This window comes from Meles meles, chromosome 1 (genome assembly GCF_922984935.1).
Source record: "Meles meles chromosome 1, mMelMel3.1 paternal haplotype, whole genome shotgun sequence".
NCBI lineage: Eukaryota > Metazoa > Chordata > Mammalia > Carnivora > Mustelidae > Meles > Meles meles.
Window position 1 is genome coordinate 82935414 of NC_060066.1, and position 26355 is coordinate 82961768.

Below are 26355 nucleotides of genomic sequence, written 5' to 3' on the forward strand. Positions count from 1 at the left end.
CACGGGCTTGTGCGTCCGGTTCGGTCTTCTCCATGCCTTTTCCAGAGACTTCCTCGTTCTGGGCACACTGCCACTTTCTTCTTCGGAAGCTGAGTGCACTCTTTCCCAGGAACACCACCACTGCAGTGCACACCAGGATCTCCCAGCGAAACCCAGAGACTCGTGGCACATGTGGCCAACGTTCGTCTATCACCAACCCAGCAGCCCACAGCTGCTCCAGGACAGCCCACAGCGGCTCCAGAACTGTGTGGGGAGGCATTTGGATGGCCCCCAGCTGGCTCCAAAGAGCCTTGTGGCTTGGTCTCCGATCACCAGTGTCTTCTGGGCCACTAGGAAGTGCTTGGAACCCCTACGAGGGTTCCGTCTCCAACGCAAACCAGTGCCTGGCAACAGGAGCTGAAGGGAGGAGGGGTGGGGGAGGTGCACCTGAGTCTCCAAGGCACATCAGTGCCTGCAACCGGAGCTGACAGCAGGTGGGGTAGGGGAGGGGAATCGCTATCTTATACACCTGAAACAAAGACAACCCTATCGATCAATTTCTCGGAAGTACAATTTCAACATTAAAAAAATATATATTTAAAAAGCAAACTAGGTATCCAAAGGAGAAAGATAACAAATATCCAAACACTGAGAAAGTAACATTCTAGATGATCAAAGATCAAAGATCAAATCTCAATGCATTGAAGTGAAGGAAAATGAACATACAACATATGAAAATGTGTGGGACACAGCTCAATCAATGGACAGCACCATGCAGAGCAATCACTGCCTATGTGAGAAAGGAGGAGGAGCATCTGGGAGGCTCAGTCAGTTAGTCCAACTCTTGATTTTGACTCGGGTCATGATCAAACTCGGGGTTGTGAGACTGAACCTGCATTGTGCTGGTGCTGGGCATGGAGGCTGCTTAATAATCCGTCTCTATCTCTCTCTCTCTGTACCCCTTCCCTGTCTCTCTCTCTCTCTCTGTCTCTCTCTCTCTCTCTCTGTCTCTCCCTGTCTCAAAACAATAAGCTCTCCATGGCAGAACCTAGAAAAAGATGAGAAAATAAAACTAAAGAAGAAAACCAAAGGAATCCTTCCACCCAATTTCAAGATCTACAGCTATAGTAATCAAAAATGTGTGGTGTTGGTGAAGGGATAGACAAATGGAACAGTATAAAGATAGATAAGTGGAACAGGATCAAACCCAGAAAGAGACCAACCACCAACATGTCAATGGGATTCTGACAAAGGGGAAAAGCAATTCAATGGAGGAGTGACAGCGTTTTGAAGAAATGGTGCTAGAGCAAGTGGACTTCCAGAGACAAAGAAGAAGAAGGAGAAGAAGAAGAGGGAGGGGCAGAGAGGAGGAGGAGGTGGAGGTGGAGGACGAGGAGGACGAGGACCACAATCGAAGGCTCATCCTCTGTACAAAACTGAACTCGTGGCGCCTGGGTGACTCAGTCGCTGAGGCAGCCAGCTCTTCATTTCGGCTCTTGTCATGCTCTCAGGGTCCCGGGACAAAATCAGGCTCCAAGCTCACTGGGGAGTCTGCTTAAGGACGCTCTTTTCGCTTCTCCCTCCACCCCACGCCCCACTCATGCGCATGCTCACTCTCTCAAAAAGAAAAAAAATTTTGTTAAATTAACTCAAAATTAATCACCGCCTTCTATGTAAAATGATAAATCTTCTAGGGAAAAAATGTCCAGAATGGACAGCTAGGGAAAGAATCCTCCGACTGGACATCAAATCATGTTCCGTTCAAGAAGAGTTGATTCATTAGACATGATCCAACAATCAGAATTGGAAGTCTGTAATGTGTGAAACACCTTGTGAAGAAGACCCAAAAGGGAAGCTACAAACTGGGAGAAAATAGGTGCAAACCACATACCTGATAAAGGACTCCTGTCGGAAGGAGAGAACCTCAAAAGTGGACCCCCAAAGAAGCAAGCCATCCAGTCTGAAAAGAACAAAAACAAAAAAAATGGGCAAAAGACCGAAACACTTTACCAAAGAGTATACAGATGGAAATCCCATCAAATGTTACCATCGGGGCAATTCAAATTCAAACTCCAATGAGCTCTCACTGCACACCTATCACCATGATGCAAACCAAATGCACCCGAGAGGGAGAGAGAGACCCCACTCCCCAATGCAAGGCAGGATGTGGAACGACTGGATCGCTCCTGCATCGCTGTTGGGAATGGAAGATGATAGAGCTCCCTCTTGAAAACAGTTCACAGTTCCTTTTCTTTTTCAAGGCCTGGATTTAAATTCCAGGGAACAAGCAGTAGAATATGCTTTTCGGGTGCACAGTAGAGTGACCCAACCCTCCACACAGTTCCTCTGAAAACTAGACTTGCAACCACCCTAGGACCCCAGTCATTGCACTCTTGGCATTTCTCTGAGAGAAATCCAAACTTACGTTTGCTCAAAAACCTGTACAGGAACGGATCTGTGTCCTGATGGAAGCAGTGGGGCTGCCAAGGGGGTAGAAGTGACTGCAGTGGTTGGATATTGACACTGGACAGCCTTGTAAGAGATGTTCTCGTCTTGCTTCTTTGAAGGCCCCTTCCCATTCATGGTGGTCCTGGGGACAAGGAGAAAAGGAATGTCAACGACTTCAAGAAGTTGAAACGATTTCAAGAAGTTGAAACCAAGCATTAGAACACCATCTCTTCTACATGAATTCATTCTCATATTCACCCCCAGGCTCCCAAAGCAGACAGGAGGGGTCTGGTCCAACAGGGGTTGCGGGCAGTGGCCCTTCCACAGGCCATCTCCCCTCCAGTCTAGAAGTCCAACGACCAGGTCCCAGGCTTTCAACTCATCTCATTCTCTAGGGGCCTTCTCTAGGGGCCCCAGGGAACTTCTGGGCTCTTTCTCTGCCTTCTAGGAGGCTCTGTGGGGCTGGGTCGAGTGCTCTCAGCCGACTTGGACCACACTGCCAGGTGTCTCCTCCTGCATTTGCCACCCTTCGACACAGGAGGATCAAGTGGGAGGATGTCCTCTCACAGAGATCCATGGCGATCAGAATAGATGTCCTTTCTCTTCCATTGTTTACCCTCAACTCTCAGGCGTTTCTACCATCTCTTGATTTCCCTGGAATTTCAACCCCAGGAGAGGGGGGGTGGGTCAGAAGCCAAACATTTGGCGTCACACTCCTGTCTTTCTTGAAGGTTTTCCCCGAACCAATGGGCCTAAAACAACATTCATAACCTGATATGGTTCCTGTGGGCCAGCCATCCAGGTGCAACTAGCCAGGTCCCTGTGGCTCAGGATCTCTCACAAGGCTGCAGTCAAGAGGGCCTCTGGATCTTCAGTCATCTGCGGGCTTGTTGGGGGTAAGTCTGCTTTTGAGCTCACTCAGCTGGCTGTGAGCCGCCAGAGGCCCTCCATGGCTGGAAGCAAGAAATAGTCATTCCTTGCCCCGTGGGCCTCTCCAGCATAAAGCTCCCAAGGAGCAGCTGGCTTCCCTGGGAACAGATGAGGGAGGGAGGGATGGAGGGCGGGCAAGCCCAAGAGGAGACCAGTCTCTTTGTAAACTCACCTCCGAAGGGACATCCTATCACTTTGGCCACATTCTGTCCTTTACAAGGGAGTCAGTAGTTCTGACTCGAAGCAAGAGGTAGACTATGGAACACAAAACGATGTGTACCCAAGATGGGAATCGTTGGAGACCCTTAAAGGCTGCCCTCCCTACTTGGCTGGGACTTGACCTCAGCTAGCCACCACTATAATCTCTGCATCCTTATATTATTATATATTATGTTAGATTATATTATATGCACTATTATCTTTGCATAGAATCATCACATCCTAGGACGTGAACGAGGGGAACATTTTACCAAGCCCTTCTGCGATCCTTCAGCAGCTTGCCTAGAAGTTCCTTGCCCAAGGGTGCCTGTCAGTTCAGTGTCTGGCTCCTGATTTCGGTTCAGGGCTGATCACGTGATCTGGGAAATCCAGACCAGCGTCTGGTTCAGCACTTGAGTCCCAAGCCTGTCGAGGAATCTCTCTAACTCGGCCCCTCCCCCGCCTGCATGTGTGTGCGTTCCTTTGTGTGTGTGTGTGTGTGTGTGTGTGTGTGTATGTGTGCGCCGTCACCCTTTCTGTCTCTCCAAAGAAGAAGAACAAGAAGAAGAAGAAGAAGAAGAAGAAGAAGAAGAAGAAAAGTAGTAGGCATAGTCGTAGAAGTTATTGGCACAGCAGGTGATCATTAGACAACCCTGGTTTGGAACGGGAGCTCTGAAATTCACTAGCTGTGTGATCTTGGGGCAAGTTGTTTCCCCTGTCTGAACCTCAGTCAGACATGACACACTGGGTTATTGGGACGATTAAGGGATCGATACAAGACACTTCAAACCGTCCCTTGCTTGGCATAGAATCCCTTAATCAAATCCATTCTCAGTAGCAGGAGTCTCAGCCATTGGATATTTTTATTTTTATTTGTGTTATGCTTAACACTGAAAAATATTCTCTCACACTCATACGGCTCCAGGGAATATGGAGCATCAGGCTAAAGAATGGGGTGGATCTCAAGTCAAAGGAGCCATGGGTATGGCTGAAGGGGTAAGCACAGGAGCTTTGGTGCTCTGGTTGTGAGTGTTGGTGGCTGCTGGGCAAGGGAATCAGACCTGCAGGGGACCCGAGAACTTGGAGTCTGGCCAGTGCACCCTTGCTCCCTTCTTGGGCTTCCTGGGTTTCAGGGGAGCCTTTGGCGCTTGAGGGTATTTGGAGGCTGTGCCCGGAACAGCAGGAGCAGGAGCAGGAGGCCCCCCGGAGACAGGCTGGACCTTGGGCCCAGAGTTGGCCAGCTTCTGCCTGAGGCAATGGTTTTGGGCCTGGAGCCTTTGGAACTCCCTCTCTGCCCACAGGACAGCCTTCTGGCTCTCCTCACTTCTCTTCTCCACCAGGAGGCGTTCCCGCTCATGCAAGGAGGAGATTTTCTGCCATTCTCGGTGCAGGTCGGCGGCCATGTTCCTATAGAGGCCCAAGTGCCAGTGGGCAGCATCCGCCTTCCTGCGCACCTTGGCAAGCTCGTTCTTCACTTGCAGGCAGCGTGCCTTCTCCTCCATCATCTTCCTCTCCAGGTGTCTGAGGTGCTCTTCGCACAGCTTCGGCTCTGCCTCAAGCTTCAGGCGCAACTTCGGAATCTCACCGTCCAGGAGGGTGTTCCGAAGGTGAACAGGTCCTTGCTCAGCTTGGTGGCTTGTTGGGTTTCTTGGGAGCTCTTCTTTCCTCTGACGTGCCTTCTTCAGTGCCCTGGACGGCTTTAATTGGTTCACGGGGCTCCCGCCTGAGGGCACGTGGTCAGGGGAGGAGGAGCCATCTCCACCTGCCTCCTTGAGCCCCCACCTTCCAGATGATCTCCAAGCAGCTCTAGCACATGCATCCCCTTCAGGAGGATCTGGCTGAGGGTGTGCTGTTGGCTCTGGCCCTCAGCGCTGGCCTGACGCCGCACTCCTCCTTCAGGAAGCTCTGGCCTGCCTGCCTGCCCTGCCTCGTCCTGCACTCTCTGTCCACAGCTGCCAATCTCCTGAACCAGCGGGTCTGCACTTGCCTGCAGATCACGGCTGTCCTTGAAGCCTTCTGGTGTTTTCCTCACCAGGGCTTCTCCATCTTCCTGGGCTGCTCCACAGATGGGATTTTCATGAGGCAGCTGGTGAGGGCTCTTCAACAGCCTTTCCCGAACTCCCTTCCGCAGTTGCGTGGTGTTTCCCACTGACCAATACCCGGCATCTTGATTCAGGGCAGCCAGAGCAAGAAGCTGGAACGGGAGAGGACTGGCCTTCGGCTCGGATGATGCGACAGCTCCACGGGCTTGTGCGTCCGGTTCGGTCTTCTCCATGCCTTTTCCAGAGACTTCCTCGTTCTGGGCACACTGCCACTTTCTTCTTCGGAAGCTGAGTGCACTCTTTCCCAGGAACACCACCACTGCAGTGCACACCAGGATCTCCCAGCGAAACCCAGAGACTCGTGGCACATGTGGCCAACGTTCGTCTATCACCAACCCAGCAGCCCACAGCTGCTCCAGGACAGCCCACAGCGGCTCCAGAACTGTGTGGGGAGGCATTTGGATGGCCCCCAGCTGGCTCCAAAGAGCCTTGTGGCTTGGTCTCCGATCACCAGTGTCTTCTGGGCCACTAGGAAGTGCTTGGAACCCCTAGGAGGGTTCCGTCTCCAACGCAAACCAGTGCCTGGCAACAGGAGCTGAAGGGAGGAGGGGTGGGGGAGGTGCACCTGAGTCTCCAAGGCACATCAGTGCCTGCAACTGGAGCTGACAGCAGGTGGGGTAGGGGAGGGGAATCGCTATCTTATACACCTGAAACAAAGACAACCCTATCGATCAATTTCTCGGAAGTACAATTTCAACATTAAAAAAAAAAATATATTTAAAAAGCAAACTAGGTATCCAAAGGAGAAAACGAACAAATATCCAAACACTGAGAAAGTAACATTCTAGATGATCAAAGATCAAAGATCAAATCTCAATGCATTGAAGTGAAGGAAAATGAACATACAACATATGAAAATGTGTGGGACACAGCTCAATCAATGGACAGCACCATGTAGAGCAATCACTGCCTATGTTAGAAAGGAGGAGGAGCATCTGGGAGGCTCAGTCAGTTAGTCCAACTCTTGATTTTGACTCGGGTCATGATCAAACTCGGGGTTGTGAGACTGAACCTGCATTGTGCTGGTGCTGGGCATGGAGGCTGCTTAATAATCCGTCTCTATCTCTCTCTCTCTGTACCCCTTCCCTGTCTCTCTCTCTCTCTCTCTCTCTCTCTCTCTCTCTCTCTGTCTCTCCCTGTCTCAAAACAATAAGCTCTCCACGTCAGAACCTAGAAAAAATGAGAAAATAAAACTAAAGAAGAAAACCAAAGGAATCCTTCCACCCAATTTCAAGATCTACAGCTATAGTAATCAAAAATGTGTGGTGTTGGTGAAGGGATAGACAAATGGAACAGTATAAAGATAGATAAGTGGAACAGGATCAAACCCAGAAAGAGAGCAACCACCAACATGTCAATGGGATTCTGACAAAGGGGAAAAGCAATTCAATGGAGGAGTGACAGCGTTTTGAAGAAATGGTGCTAGAGCAAGTGGACTTCCAGAGACAAAGAAGAAGAAGGAGAAGAAGAAGAGGGAGGGGCAGAGAGGAGGAGGAGGTGGAGGTGGAGGACGAGGAGGACGAGGACCACAATCGAAGGCTCATCCTCTGTACAAAACTGAACTCGTGGCGCCTGGGTGACTCAGTCGCTGAGGCAGCCAGCTCTTCATTTCGGCTCTTGTCATGCTCTCAGGGTCCCGGGACAAAATCAGGCTCCAAGCTCACTGGGGAGTCTGCTTAAGGACGCTCTTTTCGCTTCTCCCTCCACCCCACGCCCCACTCATGCGCATGCTCACTCTCTCAAAAAGAAAAAAAATTTTGTTAAATTAACTCAAAATTAATCACCGCCTTCTATGTAAAATGATAAATCTTCTAGGGAAAAAATGTCCAGAATGGACAGCTAGGGAAAGAATCCTCCGACTGGACATCAAATCATGTTCCGTTCAAGAAGAGTTGATTCATTAGACATGATCCAACAATCAGAATTGGAAGTCTGTAATGTGTGAAACACCTTGTGAAGAAGACCCAAAAGGGAAGCTACAAACTGGGAGAAAATAGGTGGACTCCTGTCGGAAGGAGAGAACCTCAAAAGTTGACCCCCAAAGAAGCAAGCCATCCAGTCTGAAAAGAACAAAAACAAAAAAAATGGGCAAAAGACCGAAACACTTTACCAAAGAGTATACAGATGGAAATCCCATCAAAAGTTACCATCGGGGCAATTCAAATTCAAACTCCAATGAGCTCTCACTGCACACCTATCAGCATGATGCAAACCAAATGCACCCGAGAGGGAGAGAGAGACCCCACTCCCCAATGCAAGGCAGGATGTGGAACGACTGGATCGCTCCTGCATCGCTGTTGGGAATGGAAGATGATAGAGCTCCCTCTTGAAAACAGTTCACAGTTCCTTTTCTTTTTCAAGGCCTGGATTTAAATTCCAGGGAACAAGCAGTAGAATATGCTTTTCGGGTGCACAGTAGAGTGACCCAACCCTCCACACAGTTCCTCTGAAAACTAGACTTGCAACCACCCTAGGACCCCAGTCATTGCACTCTTGGCATTTCTCTGAGAGAAATCCAAACTTACGTTTGCTCAAAAACCTGTACAGGAACGGATCTGTGTCCTGATGGAAGCAGTGGGGCTGCCAAGGGGGTAGAAGTGACTGCAGTGGTTGGATATTGACACTGGACAGCCTTGTAAGAGATGTTCTCGTCTTGCTTCTTTGAAGGCCCCTTCCCATTCATGGTGGTCCTGGGGACAAGGAGAAAAGGAATGTCAACGACTTCAAGAAGTTGAAACGATTTCAAGAAGTTGAAACCAAGCATTAGAACACCATCTCTTCTACATGAATTCATTCTCATATTCACCCCCAGGCTCCCAAAGCAGACAGGAGGGGTCTGGTCCAACAGGGGTTGTGGGCAGTGGCCCTTCCACAGGCCATCTCCCCTCCAGTCTAGAAGTCCAACGACCAGGTCCCAGGCTTTCAACTCATCTCATTCTCTAGGGGCCTTCTCTAGGGGCCCCAGGGAACTTCTGGGCTCTTTCTCTGCCTTCTAGGAGGCTCTGTGGGGCTGGGTCGAGTGCTCTCAGCCGACTTGGACCACACTGCCAGGTGTCTCCTCCTGCATTTGCCACCCTTCGACACAGGAGGATCAAGTGGGAGGATGTCCTCTCACAGAGATCCATGGCGATCAGAATAGATGTCCTTTCTCTTCCATTGTTTACCCTCAACTCTCAGGCGTTTCTACCATCTCTTGATTTCCCTGGAATTTCAACCCCAGGAGAGGGGGGGTGGGTCAGAAGCCAAACATTTGGCGTCACACTCCTGTCTTTCTTGAAGGTTTTCCCCGAACCAATGGGCCTAAAACAACATTCATAACCTGATATGGTTTCTGTGGGCCAGCCATCCAGGTGCAACTAGCCAGGTCCCTGTGGCTCAGGATCTCTCACAAGGCTGCAGTCAAGAGGGCCTCTGGATCTTCAGTCATCTGCGGGCTTGTTGGGGGTAAGTCTGCTTTTGAGCTCACTCAGCTGGCTGTGAGCCGCCAGAGGCCCTCCATGGCTGGAAGCAAGAAATAGTCATTCCTTGCCCCGTGGGCCTCTCCAGCATAAAGCTCCCAAGGAGCAGCTGGCTTCCCTGGGAACAGATGAGGGAGGGAGGGACGGAGGGCGGGCAAGCCCAAGAGGAGACCAGTCTCTTTGTAAACTCACCTCCGAAGGGACATCCTATCACTTTGGCCACATTCTGTCCTTTACAAGGGAGTCAGTAGTTCTGACTCGAAGCAAGAGGTAGACTATGGAACACAAAACGATGTGTACCCAAGATGGGAATCGTTGGAGACCCTTAAAGGCTGCCCTCCCTACTTGGCTGGGACTTGACCTCAGCTAGCCACCACTATAATCTCTGCATCCTTATATTATTATATATTATGTTAGATTATATTATATGCACTATTATCTTTGCATAGAATCATCACATCCTAGGACGTGAACGAGGGGAACATTTTACCAAGCCCTTCTGGGATCCTTCAGCAGCTTGCCTAGAAGTTCCTTGCCCAAGGGTGCCTGTCAGTTCAGTGTCTGGCTCCTGATTTCGGTTCAGGGCTGATCACGTGATCTGGGAAATCCAGACCAGCGTGTGGTTCAGCACTTGAGTCCCAAGCCTGTCGAGGAATCTCTCTAACTCGGCCCCTCCCCCGCCTGCATGTGTGTGCGTTCCTTTGTGTGTGTGTGTGTGTGTATGTGTGCGCCGTCACCCTTTCTGTCTCTCCAAAGAAGAAGAAGAAGAAGAAGAAGAAGAAGAAGAAGAAGAAGAAGAAGAAAAGTAGTAGGCATAGTCGTAGAAGTTATTGGCACAGCAGGTGATCATTAGACAACCCTGGTTTGGAACAGGAGCTCTGAAATTCACTAGCTCTGTGATCTTGGGGCAAGTTGTTTCCCCTGTCTGAACCTCAGTCAGACATGACACACTGGGTTATTGGGACGATTAAGGGATCGATACAAGACACTTCAAACCGTCCCCTGCTTGGCATAGAATCCCTTAATCAAATCCATTCTCAGTAGCAGTAGTCTCAGCCATTGGATATTTTTATTTTTATTTGTGTTACGCTGAACACTGAAAAATATTCTCTCACACTCATACGGCTCCAGGGAATATGGAGCATCAGGCTAAAGGATGGGGTGGATCTCAAGTCAAAGGAGCCATGGGTATGGCTCAAGGGGTCAGCACAGGAGCTTCTGTGCTCTGGTTGTGAGTGTTGGTGGCTGCTGGGCAAGGGAATCAGACCTGCAGGGGACCCGAGAACTTGGAGTCTGGCCAGCGCACCCTTGCTCCCTTCTTGGGCTTCCTGGGTTTCAGGGGAGCCTTTGGCCCTTGAGGGTATTTGGAGGCTGTGCCCGGAACAGCAGGAGCAGGAGCAGGAGGCCCCCCGGAGACAGGCTGGACCTTGGGCCCAGAGTTGGCCAGCTTCTGCCTGAGGCAATGGTTTTGGGCCTGGAGCCTTTGGAACTCCCTCTCTGCCCACAGGACAGCCTTCTGGCTCTCCTCACTCCTCTTCTCCACCAGGAGGCGCTCCCGCTCATGCAAGGAGGCGATTTGCTGCCATTCTCGGTGCAGGTCGGCGGCCATGTTCCTATAGAGGCCCAAGTGCCAGTGGGCAGTATCCGCCTTCCTGCGCACCTTGGCAAGCTCGTTCTTCACTTGCAGGCAGCGTGCCTTCTCCTCCATCATCTTCCTCTCCAGGTGTCTGAGGTGCTCTTCGCACAGCTTCGGCTCTGGCTCAAGCTTCAGGCGCAACTTCGGAATCTCACCGTCCAGGAGGGTGTTCCGAAGGTGAACAGGTCCTTGCTCAGCTTGGTGGCTTGTTGGGTTTCTTGGGAGCTCTTCATTCCTCTGACGTGCCTTCTTCAGTGCCCTGGACGGCTTTAATTGGTTCACGGGGCTCCCGCCTGAGGGCACGTGGTCAGGGGAGGAGGAGCCAGTCTCCACCTGCCTCCTTGAGCCCCCACCTTCCAGATGATCTCCAAGCAGCTCTAGCACATGCATCCCCTTCAGGAGGATCTGGCTGAGGGTGTGCTGTTGGCTCTGGCCCTCAGCGCTGGCCTGCCGCCGCACTCCTCCTTCAGGAAGCTCTGGCCTGCCTGCCTGCCCTGCCTCGTCCTGCACTCTCTGTCCACAGCTGCCAATCTCCTGAACCAGCGGGTCTGCACTTGCCTGCAGATCACGGCTGTCCTTGAAGCCTTCTGGTGTTTTCCTCACCAGGGCTTCTCCATCTTCCCGGGCTGCTCCACAGATGGGATTTTCATGAGGCAGCTGGTGAGGGCTCTTCAACAGCCTTTCCCGAACTCCCTTCAGCAGTTGCGTGGTGTTTCCCACTGACCAATACCCAGCATCTTGATTCAGGGCAGCCAGAGCAAGAAGCTGGAACGGGAGAGGATTGGCCTTCGGCTCGGATGATGCGACAGCTCCACGGGCTTGTGCGTCCGGTTCGGTCTTCTCCATGCCTTTTCCAGAGACTTCCTCGTTCTGGGCACACTGCCACTTTCTTCTTCGGAAGCTGAGTGCACTCTTTCCCAGGAACACCACCACTGCAGTGCACACCAGGATCTCCCAGCGAAACCCAGAGACTCGTGGCACATGTGGCCAACGTTCGTCTATCACCAACCCAGCAGCCCACAGCTGCTCCAGGACAGCCCACAGCGGCTCCAGAACTGTGTGGGGAGGCATTTGGATGGCCCCCAGCTGGCTCCAAAGAGCCTTGTGGCTTGGTCTCCGATCACCAGTGTCTTCTGGGCCACTAGGAAGTGCTTGGAACCCCTACGAGGGTTCCGTCTCCAACGCAAACCAGTGCCTGGCAACAGGAGCTGAAGGGAGGAGGGGTGGGGGAGGTGCACCTGAGTCTCCAAGGCACATCAGTGCCTGCAACCGGAGCTGACAGCAGGTGGGGTAGGGGAGGGGAATCGCTCTATTGTACACCTGAAACAAAGACAACCCTATCGATCAATTTCTCGGAAGTACAATTTCAACATTAAAAAAAATATATTTAAAAAGCAAACTAGGTATCCAAAGGAGAAAACGAACAAATATCCAAACACTGAGAAAGTAACCTTCTAGATGATCAAAGATCAAAGATCAAATCTCAATGCCTTGAAGTGAAGGAAAATGAACATACAACATATGAAAATGTGTGGGACACAGCACAATCAATGGACAGCACCATGTAGAGCAATCACTGCCTATGTTAGAAAGGAGGAGGAGCATCTGGGAGGCTCAGTCAGTTAGTCCAACTCTTGATTTTGACTCGGGTCATGATGAAACTCGAGGTTGTGAGACTGAACCTGCATTGTGCTGGTGCTGGGCATGGAGGCTGTTTAATAATCTCTCTCTCTCTCTCTCTCTCTCTCTCTCTGTACCCCTTCCCTGTCTCTCTCTCTCTCTCTCTCTCTCTGTCTCAAAACAATAAGCTCTCCACGTCAGAACCTAGAAAAAGATGAGAAAATAAAACTAAAGAAGAAAACCAAAGGAATCCTTCCACCCAGTTTCAAGATCTACAGCTATAGTAATCAAAAATGTGTGGTGTTGGTGAAGGGATAGACAAATGGAACAGTATAAAGATAGATAAGTGGAACAGGATCAAACCCAGAAAGAGACCAACCACCAACATGTCAATGGGATTCTGACAAAGGGGAAAAGCAATTCAATGGAGGAGTGACAGCGTTTTGAAGAAATGGTGCTAGAGCAAGTGGACTTCCAGAGACAAAGAAGAAGAAGGAGAAGAAGAAGAGGGAGGGGCAGAGAGGAGGAGGAGGTGGAGGTGGAGGACGAGGAGGACGAGGACCACAATCGAAGGCTCATCCTCTGTACAAAACTGAACTCGTGGCGCCTGGGTGACTCAGTCGCTGAGGCAGCCAGCTCTTCATTTCGGCTCTTGTCATGCTCTCAGGGTCCTGGGACAAAATCAGGCTCCAAGCTCACTGGGGAGTCTGCTTAAGGACGCTCTTTTCGCTTCTCCCTCCACCCCACGCCCCACTCATGCGCATGCTCACTCTCTCAAAAAGAAAAAAAAATTTGTTAAATTAACTCAAAATTAATCACCGCCTTCTATGTAAAATGATAAATCTTCTAGGGAAAAGAATGTCCAGAATGGACAGCTAGGGAAAGAATCCTCCGACTGGACATCAAATCATGTTCCGTTCAAGAAGAGTTGATTCATTAGACATGATCCAACAATCAGAATTGGAAGTCTGTAATGTGTGAAACACCTTGTGAAGAAGACCCAAAAGGGAAGCTACAAACTGGGAGAAAATAGGTGCAAACCACATACCTGATAAAGGACTCCTGTCGGAAGGAGAGAACCTCAAAAGTTGACCCCCAAAGAAGCAAGCCATCCAGTCTGAAAAGAACAAAAACAAAAAAAATGGGCAAAAGACCGAAACACTTTACCAAAGAGTATACAGATGGAAATCCCATAAAAAGTTACCATCGGGGCAATTCAAATTCAAACTCCAATGAGCTCTCACTGCACACCTATCAGCATGATGCAAACCAAATGCACCCGAGAGGGAGAGAGAGACCCCACTCCCCAATGCAAGGCAGGATGTGGAACGACTGGATCGCTCCTGCATCGCTGTTGGGAATGGAAGATGATAGAGCTCCCTCTTGAAAACAGTTCACAGTTCCTTTTCTTTTTCAAGGCCTGGATTTAAATTCCAGGGAACAAGCAGTAGAATATGCTTTTCGGGTGCACAGTAGAGTGACCCAACCCTCCACACAGTTTCTCTGAAAACTAGACTTGCAACCACCCTAGGACCCCAGTCATTGCACTCTTGGCATTTCTCTGAGAGAAATCCAAACTTACGTTTGCTCAAAAACCTGTACAGGAACGGATCTGTGTCCTGATGGAAGCAGTGGGGCTGCCAAGGGGGTACAAGTGACTGCAGTGGTTGGATATTGACACTGGACAGCCTTGTAAGAGATGTTCTCATCTTGCTTCTTTGAAGGCCCCTTCCCATTCATGGTGGTCCTGGGGACAAGGAGAAAAGGAATGTCAACGATTTCAAGAAGTTGAAAGGATTTCAAGAAGTTGAAACCAAGCATTAGAACACCATCTCTTCTACATGAATTCATTCTCATATTCACCCCCAGGCTCCCAAAGCAGACAGGAGGGGTCTGGTCCAACAGGGGTTGCGGGCAGTGGCCCTTCCACAGGCCATCTCCCCTCCAGTCTAGAAGTCCAACGACCAGGTCCCAGGCTTTCAACTCATCTCATTCTCTAGGGGCCTTCTCTAGGGGCCCCAGGGAACATCTGGGCTCTTTCTCTGCCTTCTAGGAGGCTCTGTGGGGCTGGGTCGAGTGCTCTCAGCCGACTTGGACCACACTGCCAGGTGTCTCCCCCTGCATTTGCCACCCTTCGACACAGGAGGATCAAGTGGGAGGATGTCCTCTCAGAGAGATCCATGGCGATCAGACTAGATGTCCTCTCTCTTCCATTGTTTACCCTCATCTCTCAGGCGTTTCTACCATCTCTTGATTTCCCTGGAATTTCAACCCCAGGAGAGGGGGGGTGGGTCAGAAGCCCAACATTTGGCTTCCCACTCCTGTCTTTCTTGAAGGTTTTCCCCGAACCAATGGGCCTAAAACAACATTCATAACCTGATATGGTTTCTGTGGGCCAGCCATCCAGGTGCAACTAGCCAGGTCCCTGTGGCTCAGGATCTCTCACAAGGCTGCAGTCCAGAGGGCCTCTGGATCTTCAGTCATCTGCGGGCTTGTTGGGGGTAAGTCTGCTTTTGAGCTCACTCAGCTGGCTGTGAGCAGCCAGAGGCCCTCCATTGCTGGAAGCAAGAAATAGTCATTCCTTGCCCCATGGGCCTCTCCAGCATAAAGCTCCCAAGGAGCAGCTGGCTTCCCTGGGAACAGATGAGGGAGGGAGGGACGGAGGGCGGGCAAGCCCAAGAGGAGACCAGTCTCTTTGTCAACTCACCTCCGAAGGGACATCCTATCACTTTGGCCACATTCTGTCCTTTACAAGGGAGTCAGTAGTTCTGACTCGAAGCAAGAGGTAGACTATGGAACACAAAACGATGTGTACCCAAGATGGGAATCGTTGGAGACCCTTAAAGGCTGCCCTCCCTACTTGGCTGGGACTTGACCTCAGCTAGCCACCACTATAATCTCTGCATCCTTATATTATTATATATTATGTTAGATTATATTATATACACTATTATCTTTGCATAGAATCATCACATCCTAGGACGTGAACGAGGGGAACATTTTACCAAGCCCTTCTGGGATCCTTCAGCAGCTTGCCTAGAAGTTCCTTGCCCAAGGGTGCCTGTCAGTTCAGTGTCTGGCTCCTGATTTCGGTTCAGGGCTGATCACGTGATCTGGGAAATCCAGACCAGCGTCTGGTTCAGCACTTGTTCCGAAGCCTGACCAGGAATCTCTCTAACTCGGCCCCTCCCCCGCCTGCATGTGTGTGCGTTCCTTTGTGTGTGTGTGTGTGTGTATGTGTGCGCCGTCACCCTTTCTGTCTCTCCGAAGAAGAAGAAGAAGAAGAAGAAGAAGAAGAAGAAGAAGAAGAAGAAGAACAGTAGTAGGCATTGTAGTAGAAGTTATTGGCACAGCAGGTGATCATTAGACAACCCTGGTTTGGAACAGGAGCTCTGAAATTCACTAGCTCTGTGATCTTGGGGCAAGTTGTTTCCCCTGTCTGAACCTCAGTCACACATGACACACTGGGTTATTGGGACGATTAAGGGATCGATACAAGACACTTCAAACCGTCCCTTGCTTGGCATAGAATCCCTTAATCAAATCCATTCTCAGTAGCAGTAGTCTCAGCCATTGGATATTTTTATTTTTATTTGTGTTACGCTGAACACTGAAAAATATTCTCTCACACTCATACGGCTCCAGGGAATATGGAGCATCAGGCTAAAGGATGGGGTGGATCTCAAGTCAAAGGAGCCATGGGTATGGCTGAAGGGGTCAGCACAGGAGCTTCTGTGCTCTGGTTGTGAGTGTTGGTGGCTGCTGGGCAAGGGAATCAGACCTGCAGGGGACCCGAGAACTTGGGAGTCTGGCCAGTGTACCCTTGCTCCCTTCTTGGGCTTCCTGGGTTTCAGGGGAGCCTTTGGCCCTTGAGGGTATTTGGAGGCTGTGCCCGGAACAGCAGGAGCAGGAGCAGGAGGCCCCCCGGAGACAGGCTGGACCTTGGGCCCAGAGTTGGCCAGCTTCTGCCTGAGGCAATGGTTTTGGGCCTGGAGCCTTTGGAACTCCCTCTCTGCCCACAGGACAGCCTTCTGGCTCTCCTCACTCCTCTTCTCCACCAGGAGGCGCTCCCGCTCATGCAAGGAGGCGATTTGCTGCCATTCTCGGTGCAGGTCGGCGGCCATGTTCCTATAGAGGCCCAAGTGCCAGTGGGCAGCATCCGCCTTCCTGCGCACCTTGGCAAGCTCGTTCTTCACTTGCAGGCAGCGTGCCTTCTCCTCCATCATCTTCCTCTCCAGGTGTCTGAGGTGCTCTTCGCACAGCTTCGGCTCTGGCTCAAGCTTCAGGCGCAACTTCGGAATCTCACCGTCCAGGAGGGTGTTCCGAAGGTGAACAGGTCCTTGCTCAGCTTGGTGGCTTGTTGGGTTTCTTGGGAGCTCTTCATTCCTCTGACGTGCCTTCTTCAGTGCCCTGGACGGCTTTAATTGGTTCACGGGGCTCCCGCCTGAGGGCACGTGGTCAGGGGAGGAGGAGCCAGTCTCCACCTGCCTCCTTGAGCCCCCACCTTCCAGATGATCTCCAAGCAGCTCTAGCACATGCATCCCCTTCAGGAGGATCTGGCTGAGGGTGTGCTGTTGGCTCTGGCCCTCAGCGCTGGCCTGCCGCCGCACTCCTCCTTCAGGAAGCTCTGGCCTGCCTGCCTGCCCTGCCTCGTCCTGCACTCTCTGTCCACAGCTGCCAATCTCCTGAACCAGCGGGTCTGCACTTGCCTGCAGATCACGGCTGTCCTTGAAGCCTTCTGGTGTTTTCCTCACCAGGGCTTCTCCATCTTCCCGGGCTGCTCCACAGATGGGATTTTCAGGAGGCAGCTGGTGAGGGCTCTTCAACAGCCTTTCCCGAACTCCCTTCAGCAGTTGCGTGGTGTTTCCCACTGACCAATACCCGGCATCTTGATTCAGGGCAGCCAGAGCAAGAAGCTGGAACGGGAGAGGACTGGCCTTCGGCTCGGATGATGCGACAGCTCCACGGGCTTGTGCGTCCGGTTCGGTCTTCTCCATGCCTTTTCCAGAGACTTCCTCGTTCTGGGCACACTGCCACTTTCTTCTTCGGAAGCTGAGTGCACTCTTTCCCAGGAACACCACCACTGCAGTGCACACCAGGATCTCCCAGCGAAACCCAGAGACTCGTGGCACATGTGGCCAACGTTCGTCTATCACCAACCCAGCAGCCCACAGCTGCTCCAGGACAGCCCACAGCGGCTCCAGAACTGTGTGGGGAGGCATTTGGATGGCCCCCAGCTGGCTCCAAAGAGCCTTGTGGCTTGGTCTCCGATCACCAGTGTCTTCTGGGCCACTAGGAAGTGCTTGGAACCCCTACGAGGGTTCCGTCTCCAACGCAAACCAGTGCCTGGCAACAGGAGCTGAAGGGAGGAGGGGTGGGGGAGGTGCACCTGAGTCTCCAAGGCACATCAGTGCCTGCAACCGGAGCTGACAGCAGGTGGGGTAGGGGAGGGGAATCGCTCTATTGTACACCTGAAACAAAGACAACCCTATCGATCAATTTCTCGGAAGTACAATTTCAACATTAAAAAAAATATATTTAAAAAGCAAACTAGGTATCCAAAGGAGAAAACGAAGAAATATCCAAACACTGAGAAAGTAACCTTCTAGATGATCAAAGATCAAAGATCAAATCTCAATGCCTTGAAGTGAAGGAAAATGAACATACAACATATGAAAATGTGTGGGACACAGCACAATCAATGGACAGCACCATGTAGAGCAATCACTGCCTATGTTAGAAAGGAGGAGGAGCATCTGGGAGGCTCAGTCAGTTAGTCCAACTCTTGATTTTGACTCGGGTCATGATGAAACTCGAGGTTGTGAGACTGAACCTGCATTGTGCTGGTGCTGGGCATGGAGGCTGTTTAATAATCTCTCTCTCTCTCTCTCTCTCTCTCTCTGAACCCCTTCCCTGTCTCTCTCTCTCTCTCTCTCTCTGTCTCAAAACAATAAGCTCTCCACGTCAGAACCTAGAAAAAGATGAGAAAATAAAACTAAAGAAGAAAACCAAAGGAATCCTTCCACCCAGTTTCAAGATCTACAGCTATAGTAATCAAAAATGTGTGGTGTTGGTGAAGGGATAGACAAATGGAACAGTATAAAGATAGATAAGTGGAACAGGATCAAACCCAGAAAGAGACCAACCACCAACATGTCAATGGGATTCTGACAAAGGGGAAAAGCAATTCAATGGAGGAGTGACAGCGTTTTGAAGAAATGGTGCTAGAGCAAGTGGACTTCCAGAGACAAAGAAGAAGAAGGAGAAGAAGAAGAGGGAGGGGCAGAGAGGAGGAGGAGGTGGAGGTGGAGGACGAGGAGGACGAGGACCACAATCGAAGGCTCATCCTCTGTACAAAACTGAACTCGTGGCGCCTGGGTGACTCAGTCGCTGAGGCAGCCAGCTCTTCATTTCGGCTCTTGTCATGCTCTCAGGGTCCCGGGACAAAATCAGGCTCCAAGCTCACTGGGGAGTCTGCTTAAGGACGCTCTTTTCGCTTCTCCCTCCACCCCACGCCCCACTCATGCGCATGCTCACTCTCTCAAAAAGAAAAAAAATTTGTTAAATTAACTCAAAATTAATCACCGCCTTCTATGTAAAATGATAAATCTTCTAGGGAAAAAAATGTCCAGAATGGACAGCTAGGGAAAGAATCCTCCGACTGGACATCAAATCATGTTCCGTTCAAGAAGAGTTGATTCATTAGACATGATCCAACAATCAGAATTGTAAGTCTGTAATGTGTGAAACACCTTGTGAAGAAGACCCAAAAGGGAAGCTACAAACTGGGAGAAAATAGGTGCAAACCACATACCTGATAAAGGACTCCTGTCGGAAGGAGAGAACCTCAAAAGTGGACCCCCAAAGAAGCAAGCCATCCAGTCTGAAAAGAACAAAAACAAAAAAAAATGGGCAAAAGACCGAAACACTTTACCAAAGAGTAGACAGATGGAAATCCCATAAAAAGTTACCATCGGGGCAATTCAAATTCAAACTCCAATGAGCTCTCACTGCACACCTATCAGCATGATGCAAACCAAATGCACCCGAGAGGGAGAGAGAGACCCCACTCCCCAATGCAAGGCAGGATGTGGAACGACTGGATCGCTCCTGCATCGCTGTTGGGAATGGAAGATGATAGAGCTCCCTCTTGAAAACAGTTCACAGTTCCTTTTCTTTTTCAAGGCCTGGATTTAAATTCCAGGGAACAAGCAGTAGAATATGCTTTTCGGGTGCACAGTAGAGTGACCCAACCCTCCACACAGTTTCTCTGAAAACTAGACTTGCAACCACCCTAGGACCCCAGTCATTGCACTCTTGGCATTTCTCTGAGAGAAATCCAAACTTACGTTTGCTCAAAAACCTGTACAGGAACGGATCTGTGTCCTGATGGAAGCAGTGGGGCTGCCAAGGGGGTACAAGTGACTGCAGTGGTTGGATATTGACACTGGACAGCCTTGTAAGAGATGTTCTCATCTTGCTTCTTTGAAGGCCCCTTCCCATTCATGGTGGTCCTGGGGACAAGGAGAAAAGGAATGTCAACGATTTCAAGAAGTTGAAAGGATTTCAAGAAGTTGAAACCAAGCATTAGAACACCATCTCTTCTACATGAATTCATTCTCATATTCACCCCCAGGCTCCCAAAGCAGACAGGAGGGGTCTGGTCCAACAGGGGTTGCGGGCAGTGGCCCTTCCACAGGCCATCTCCCCTCCAGTCTAGAAGTCCAACGACCAGGTCCCAGGCTTTCAACTCATCTCATTCTCTAGGGGCCTTCTCTAGGGGCCCCAGGGAACATCTGGGCTCTTTCTCTGCCTTCTAGGAGGCTCTGTGGGGCTGGGTCGAGTGCTCTCAGCCGACTTGGACCACACTGCCAGGTGTCTCCCCCTGCATTTGCCACCCTTCGACACAGGAGGATCAAGTGGGAGGATGTCCTCTCAGAGAGATCCATGGCGATCAGACTAGATGTCCTCTCTCTTCCATTGTTTACCCTCATCTCTCAGGCGTTTCTACCATCTCTTGATTTCCCTGGAATTTCAACCCAAGGAGAGGGGGGGTGGGTCAGAAGCCCAACATTTGGCTTCCCACTCCTGTCTTTCTTGAAGGTTTTCCCCGAACCAATGGGCCTAAAACAACATTCATAACCTGATATGGTTTCTGTGGGCCAGCCATCCAGGTGCAACTAGCCAGGTCCCCGTGGCTCAGGATCTCTCACAAGGCTGCAGTCAAGAGGGCCTCTGGATCTTCAGTCATCTGCGGGCTTGTTGGGGGTAAGTCTGCTTTTGAGCTCACTCAGCTGGCTGTGAGCAGCCAGAGGCCCTCCATTGCTGGAAGCAAGAAATAGTCATTCCTTGCCCCATGGGCCTCTCCAGCATAAAGCACCCAAGGAGCAGCTGGCTTCCCTGGGAACAGATGAGGGAGGGAGGGACGGAGGGCGGGCAAGCCCAAGAGGAGACCAGTCTCTTTGTAAACTCACCTCCGAAGGGACATCCTATCACTTTGGCCACATTCTGTCCTTTACAAGGGAGTCAGTAGTTCTGACTCGAAGCAAGAGGTAGACTATGGAACACAAAACGATGTGTACCCAAGATGGGAATCGTTGGAGACCCTTAAAGGCTGCCCTCCCTACTTGGCTGGGACTTGACCTCAGCTAGCCACCACTATAATCTCTGCATCCTTATATTATTATATATTATGTTAGATTATACTATATGCACTATTATCTTTGCATAGAATCATCACATCCTAGGACGTGAACGAGGGGAACATTTTACCAAGCCCTTCTGGGATCCTTCAGCAGCTTGCCTAGAAGTTCCTTGCCCAAGGGTGCCTGTCAGTTCAGTGTCTGGCTCCTGATTTCGGTTCAGGGCTGATCACGTGATCTGGGAAATCCAGACTAGCGTCTGGTTCAGCACTTGAGTCCCAAGCCTGACGAGGAATCTCTCTAACTCGGCCCCTCCCCCGCCTGCATGTGTGTGCGTTCCTTTGTGTGTGTGTGTGTGTATGTGTGCGCCGTCACCCTTTCTGTCTCTCCGAAGAAGAAGAAGAAGAAGAAGAAGAAGAAGAAGAAGAAGAAGAAGAAGAAGAAGAAGAAGAACAGTAGTAGGCATTGTAGTAGAAGTTATTGGCACAGCAGGTGATCATTAGACAACCCTGGTTTGGAACAGGAGCTCTGAAATTCACTAGCTGTGTGATCTTGGGGCAAGTTGTTTCCCCTGTCTGAACCTCAGTCAGACATGACACACTGGGTTATTGGGACGATTAAGGGATCGATAAAAGACACTTCAAACCGTCCCTTGCTTGGCATAGAATCCCTTAATCAAATCCATTCTCAGTAGCAGTAGTCTCAGCCATTGGATATTTTTATTTTTATTTGTGTTACGCTGAACACTGAAAAATATTCTCTCACACTCATACGGCTCCAGGGAATATGGAGCATCAGGCTAAAGGATGGGGTGGATCTCAAGTCAAAGGAGCCATGGGTATGGCTGAAGGGGTCAGCACATGAGCTTCTGTGCTCTGGTTGTGAGTGTTGGTGGCTGCTGGGCAAGGGAATCAGACCTGCAGGGGACCCGAGAACTTGGAGTCTGGCCAGTGCACCCTTGCTCCCTTCTTGGGCTTCCTGGGTTTCAGGGGAGCCTTTGGCCCTTGAGGGTATTTGGAGGCTGTGCCCGGAACAGCAGGAGCAGGAGCAGGAGGCCCCCCGGAGACAGGCTGGACCTTGGGCCCAGAGTTGGCCAGCTTCTGCCTGAGGCAATGGTTTTGGGCCTGGAGCCTTTGGAACTCCCTCTCTGCCCACAGGACAGCCTTCTGGCTCTCCTCACTCCTCTTCTCCACCAGGAGGCGCTCCCGCTCATGCAAGGAGGCGATTTGCTGCCATTCTCGGTGCCGGTCGGCGGCCATGTTCCTATAGAGGCCCAAGTGCCAGTGGGCAGCATCCGCCTTCCTGCGCACCTTGGCAAGCTCGTTCTTCACTTGCAGGCAGCGTGCCTTCTCCTCCATCATCTTCCTCTCCAGGTGTCTGAGGTGCTCTTCGCACAGCTTCGGCTCTGGCTCAAGCTTCAGGCGCAACTTCGGAATCTCACCGTCCAGGAGGGTGTTCCGAAGGTGAACAGGTCCTTGCTCAGCTTGGTGGCTTGTTGGGTTTCTTGGGAGCTCTTCATTCCTCTGACGTGCCTTCTTCAGTGCCCTGGACGGCTTTAATTGGTTCACGGGGCTCCCGCCTGAGGGCACGTGGTCAGGGGAGGAGGAGCCAGTCTCCACCTGCCTCCTTGAGCCCCCACCTTCCAGATGATCTCCAAGCAGCTCTAGCACATGCATCCCCTTCAGGAGGATCTGGCTGAGGGTGTGCTGTTGGCTCTGGCCCTCAGCGCTGGCCTGCCGCCGCACTCCTCCTTCAGGAAGCTCTGGCCTGCCTGCCTGCCCTGCCTCGTCCTGCACTCTCTGTCCACAGCTGCCAATCCCCTGAACCAGCGGGTCTGCACTTGCCTGCAGATCACGGCTGTCCTTGAAGCCTTCTGGTGTTTTCCTCACCAGGGCTTCTCCATCTTCCCGGGCTGCTCCACAGATGGGATTTTCATGAGGCAGCTGGTGAGGGCTCTTCAACAGCCTTTCCCGAACTCCCTTCAGCAGTTGCGTGGTGTTTCCCACTGACCAATACCCGGCATCTTGATTCAGGGCAGCCAGAGCAAGAAGCTGGAACGGGAGAGGACTGGCCTTCGGCTCGGATGATGCGACAGCTCCACGGGCTTGTGCGTCCGGTTCGGTCTTCTCCATGCCTTTTCCAGAGACTTCCTCGTTCTGGGCACACTGCCACTTTCTTCTTCGGAAGCTGAGTGCACTCTTTCCCAGGAACACCACCACTGCAGTGCACACCAGGATCTCCCAGCGAAACCCAGAGACTCGTGGCACATGTGGCCAACGTTCGTCTATCACCAACCCAGCAGCCCACAGCTGCTCCAGGACAGCCCACAGCGGCTCCAGAACTGTGTGGGGAGGCATTTGGATGGCCCCCAGCTGGCTCCAAAGAGCCTTGTGGCTTGGTCTCCGATCACCAGTGTCTTCTGGGCCACTAGGAAGTGCTTGGAACCCCTACGAGGGTTCCGTCTCCAACGCAAACCAGTGCCTGGCAACAGGAGCTGAAGGGAGGAGGGGTGGGGGAGGTGCACCTGAGTCTCCAAGGCACATCAGTGCCTGCAACCGGAGCTGACAGCAGGTGGGGTAGGGGAGGGGAATCGCTCTATTGTACACCTGAAACAAAGACAACCCTATCGATCAATTTCTCGGAAGTACAATTTCAACATTAAAAAAAATATATTTAAAAAGCAAACTAGGTATCCAAAGGAGAAAACGAACAAATATCCAAACACTGAGAAAGTAACCTTCTAGATGATCAAAGATCAAAGATCAAATCTCAATGCCTTGAAGTGAAGGAAAATGAACATACAACATATGAAAATGTGTGGGACACAGCACAATCAATGGACAGCACCATGTAGAGCAATCACTGCCTATGTTAGAAAGGAGGAGGAGCATCTGGGAGGCTCAGTCAGTTAGTCCAACTCTTGATTTTGACTCGGGTCATGATTAAACTCGAGGTTGGGAGACTGAACCTGCATTGTGCTGGTGCTGGGCATGGAGGCTGTTTAATAATCTCTCTCTCTCTCTCTCTCTCTCTCTGTACCCCTTCCCTGTCTCTCTCTCTCTCTCTCTCTCTCTGTCTCAAAACAATAAGCTCTCCACGTCAGAACCTAGAAAAAGATGAGAAAATAAAACTAAAGAAGAAAACCAAAGGAATCCTTCCACCCAGTTTCAAGATCTACAGCTATAGTAATCAAAAATGTGTGGTGTTGGTGAAGGGATAGACAAATGGAACAGTATAAAGATAGATAAGTGGAACAGGATCAAACCCAGAAAGAGACCAACCACCAACATGTCAATGGGATTCTGACAAAGGGGAAAAGCAATTCAATGGAGGAGTGACAGCGTTTTGAAGAAATGGTGCTAGAGCAAGTGGACTTCCAGAGACAAAGAAGAAGAAGGAGAAGAAGAAGAGGGAGGGGCAGAGAGGAGGAGGAGGTGGAGGTGGAGGACGAGGAGGACGAGGACCACAATCGAAGGCTCATCCTCTGTACAAAACTGAACTCGTGGCGCCTGGGTGACTCAGTCGCTGAGGCAGCCAGCTCTTCATTTCGGCTCTTGTCATGCTCTCAGGGTCCCGGGACAAAATCAGGCTCCAAGCTCACTGGGGAGTCTGCTTAAGGACGCTCTTTTCGCTTCTCCCTCCACCCCACGCCCCACTCATGCGCATGCTCACTCTCTCAAAAAGAAAAAAAAATTTGTTAAATTAACTCAAAATTAATCACCGCCTTCTATGTAAAATGATAAATCTTCTAGGGAAAAAAATGTCCAGAATGGACAGCTAGGGAAAGAATCCTCCGACTGGACATCAAATCATGTTCCGTTCAAGAAGAGTTGATTCATTAGACATGATCCAACAATCAGAATTGGAAGTCTGTAATGTGTGAAACACCTTGTGAAGAAGACCCAAAAGGGAAGCTACAAACTGGGAGAAAATAGGTGCAAACCACATACCTGATAAAGGACTCCTGTCGGAAGGAGAGAACCTCAAAGTGGACCCCCAAAGAAGCAAGCCATCCAGTCTGAAAAGAACAAAAACAAAAAAAAATGGGCAAAAGACCGAAACACTTTACCAAAGAGTAGACAGATGGAAATCCCATAAAAAGTTACCATCGGGGCAATTCAAATTCAAACTCCAATGAGCTCTCACTGCACACCTATCAGCATGATGCAAACCAAATGCACCCGAGAGGGAGAGAGAGACCCCACTCCCCAATGCAAGGCAGGATGTGGAACGACTGGATCGCTCCTGCATCGCTGTTGGGAATGGAAGATGATAGAGCTCCCTCTTGAAAACAGTTCACAGTTCCTTTTCTTTTTCAAGGCCTGGATTTAAATTCCAGGGAACAAGCAGTAGAATATGCTTTTCGGGTGCACAGTAGAGTGACCCAACCCTCCACACAGTTTCTCTGAAAACTAGACTTGCAACCACCCTAGGACCCCAGTCATTGCACTCTTGGCATTTCTCTGAGAGAAATCCAAACTTACGTTTGCTCAAAAACCTGTACAGGAACGGATCTGTGTCCTGATGGAAGCAGTGGGGCTGCCAAGGGGGTACAAGTGACTGCAGTGGTTGGATATTGACACTGGACAGCCTTGTAAGAGATGTTCTCATCTTGCTTCTTTGAAGGCCCCTTCCCATTCATGGTGGTCCTGGGGACAAGGAGAAAAGGAATGTCAACGATTTCAAGAAGTTGAAAGGATTTCAAGAAGTTGAAACCAAGCATTAGAACACCATCTCTTCTACATGAATTCATTCTCATATTCACCCCCAGGCTCCCAAAGCAGACAGGAGGGGTCTGGTCCAACAGGGGTTGCGGGCAGTGGCCCTTCCACAGGCCATCTCCCCTCCAGTCTAGAAGTCCAACGACCAGGTCCCAGGCTTTCAACTCATCTCATTCTCTCGGGGCCTTCTCTAGGGGCCCCAGGGAACATCTGGGCTCTTTCTCTGCCTTCTAGGAGGCTCTGTGGGGCTGGGTCGAGTGCTCTCAGCCGACTTGGACCACACTGCCAGGTGTCTCCCCCTGCATTTGCCACCCTTCGACACAGGAGGATCAAGTGGGAGGATGTCCTCTCAGAGAGATCCATGGCGATCAGACTAGATGTCCTCTCTCTTCCATTGTTTACCCTCATCTCTCAGGCGTTTCTACCATCTCTTGATTTCCCTGGAATTTCAACCCCAGGAGAGGGGGGGTGGGTCAGAAGCCCAACATTTGGCTTCCCACTCCTGTCTTTCTTGAAGGTTTTCCCCGAACCAATGGGCCTAAAACAACATTCATAACCTGATATGGTTTCTCTGGGCCAGCCATCCAGGTGCAACTAGCCAGGTCCCTGTGGCTCAGGATC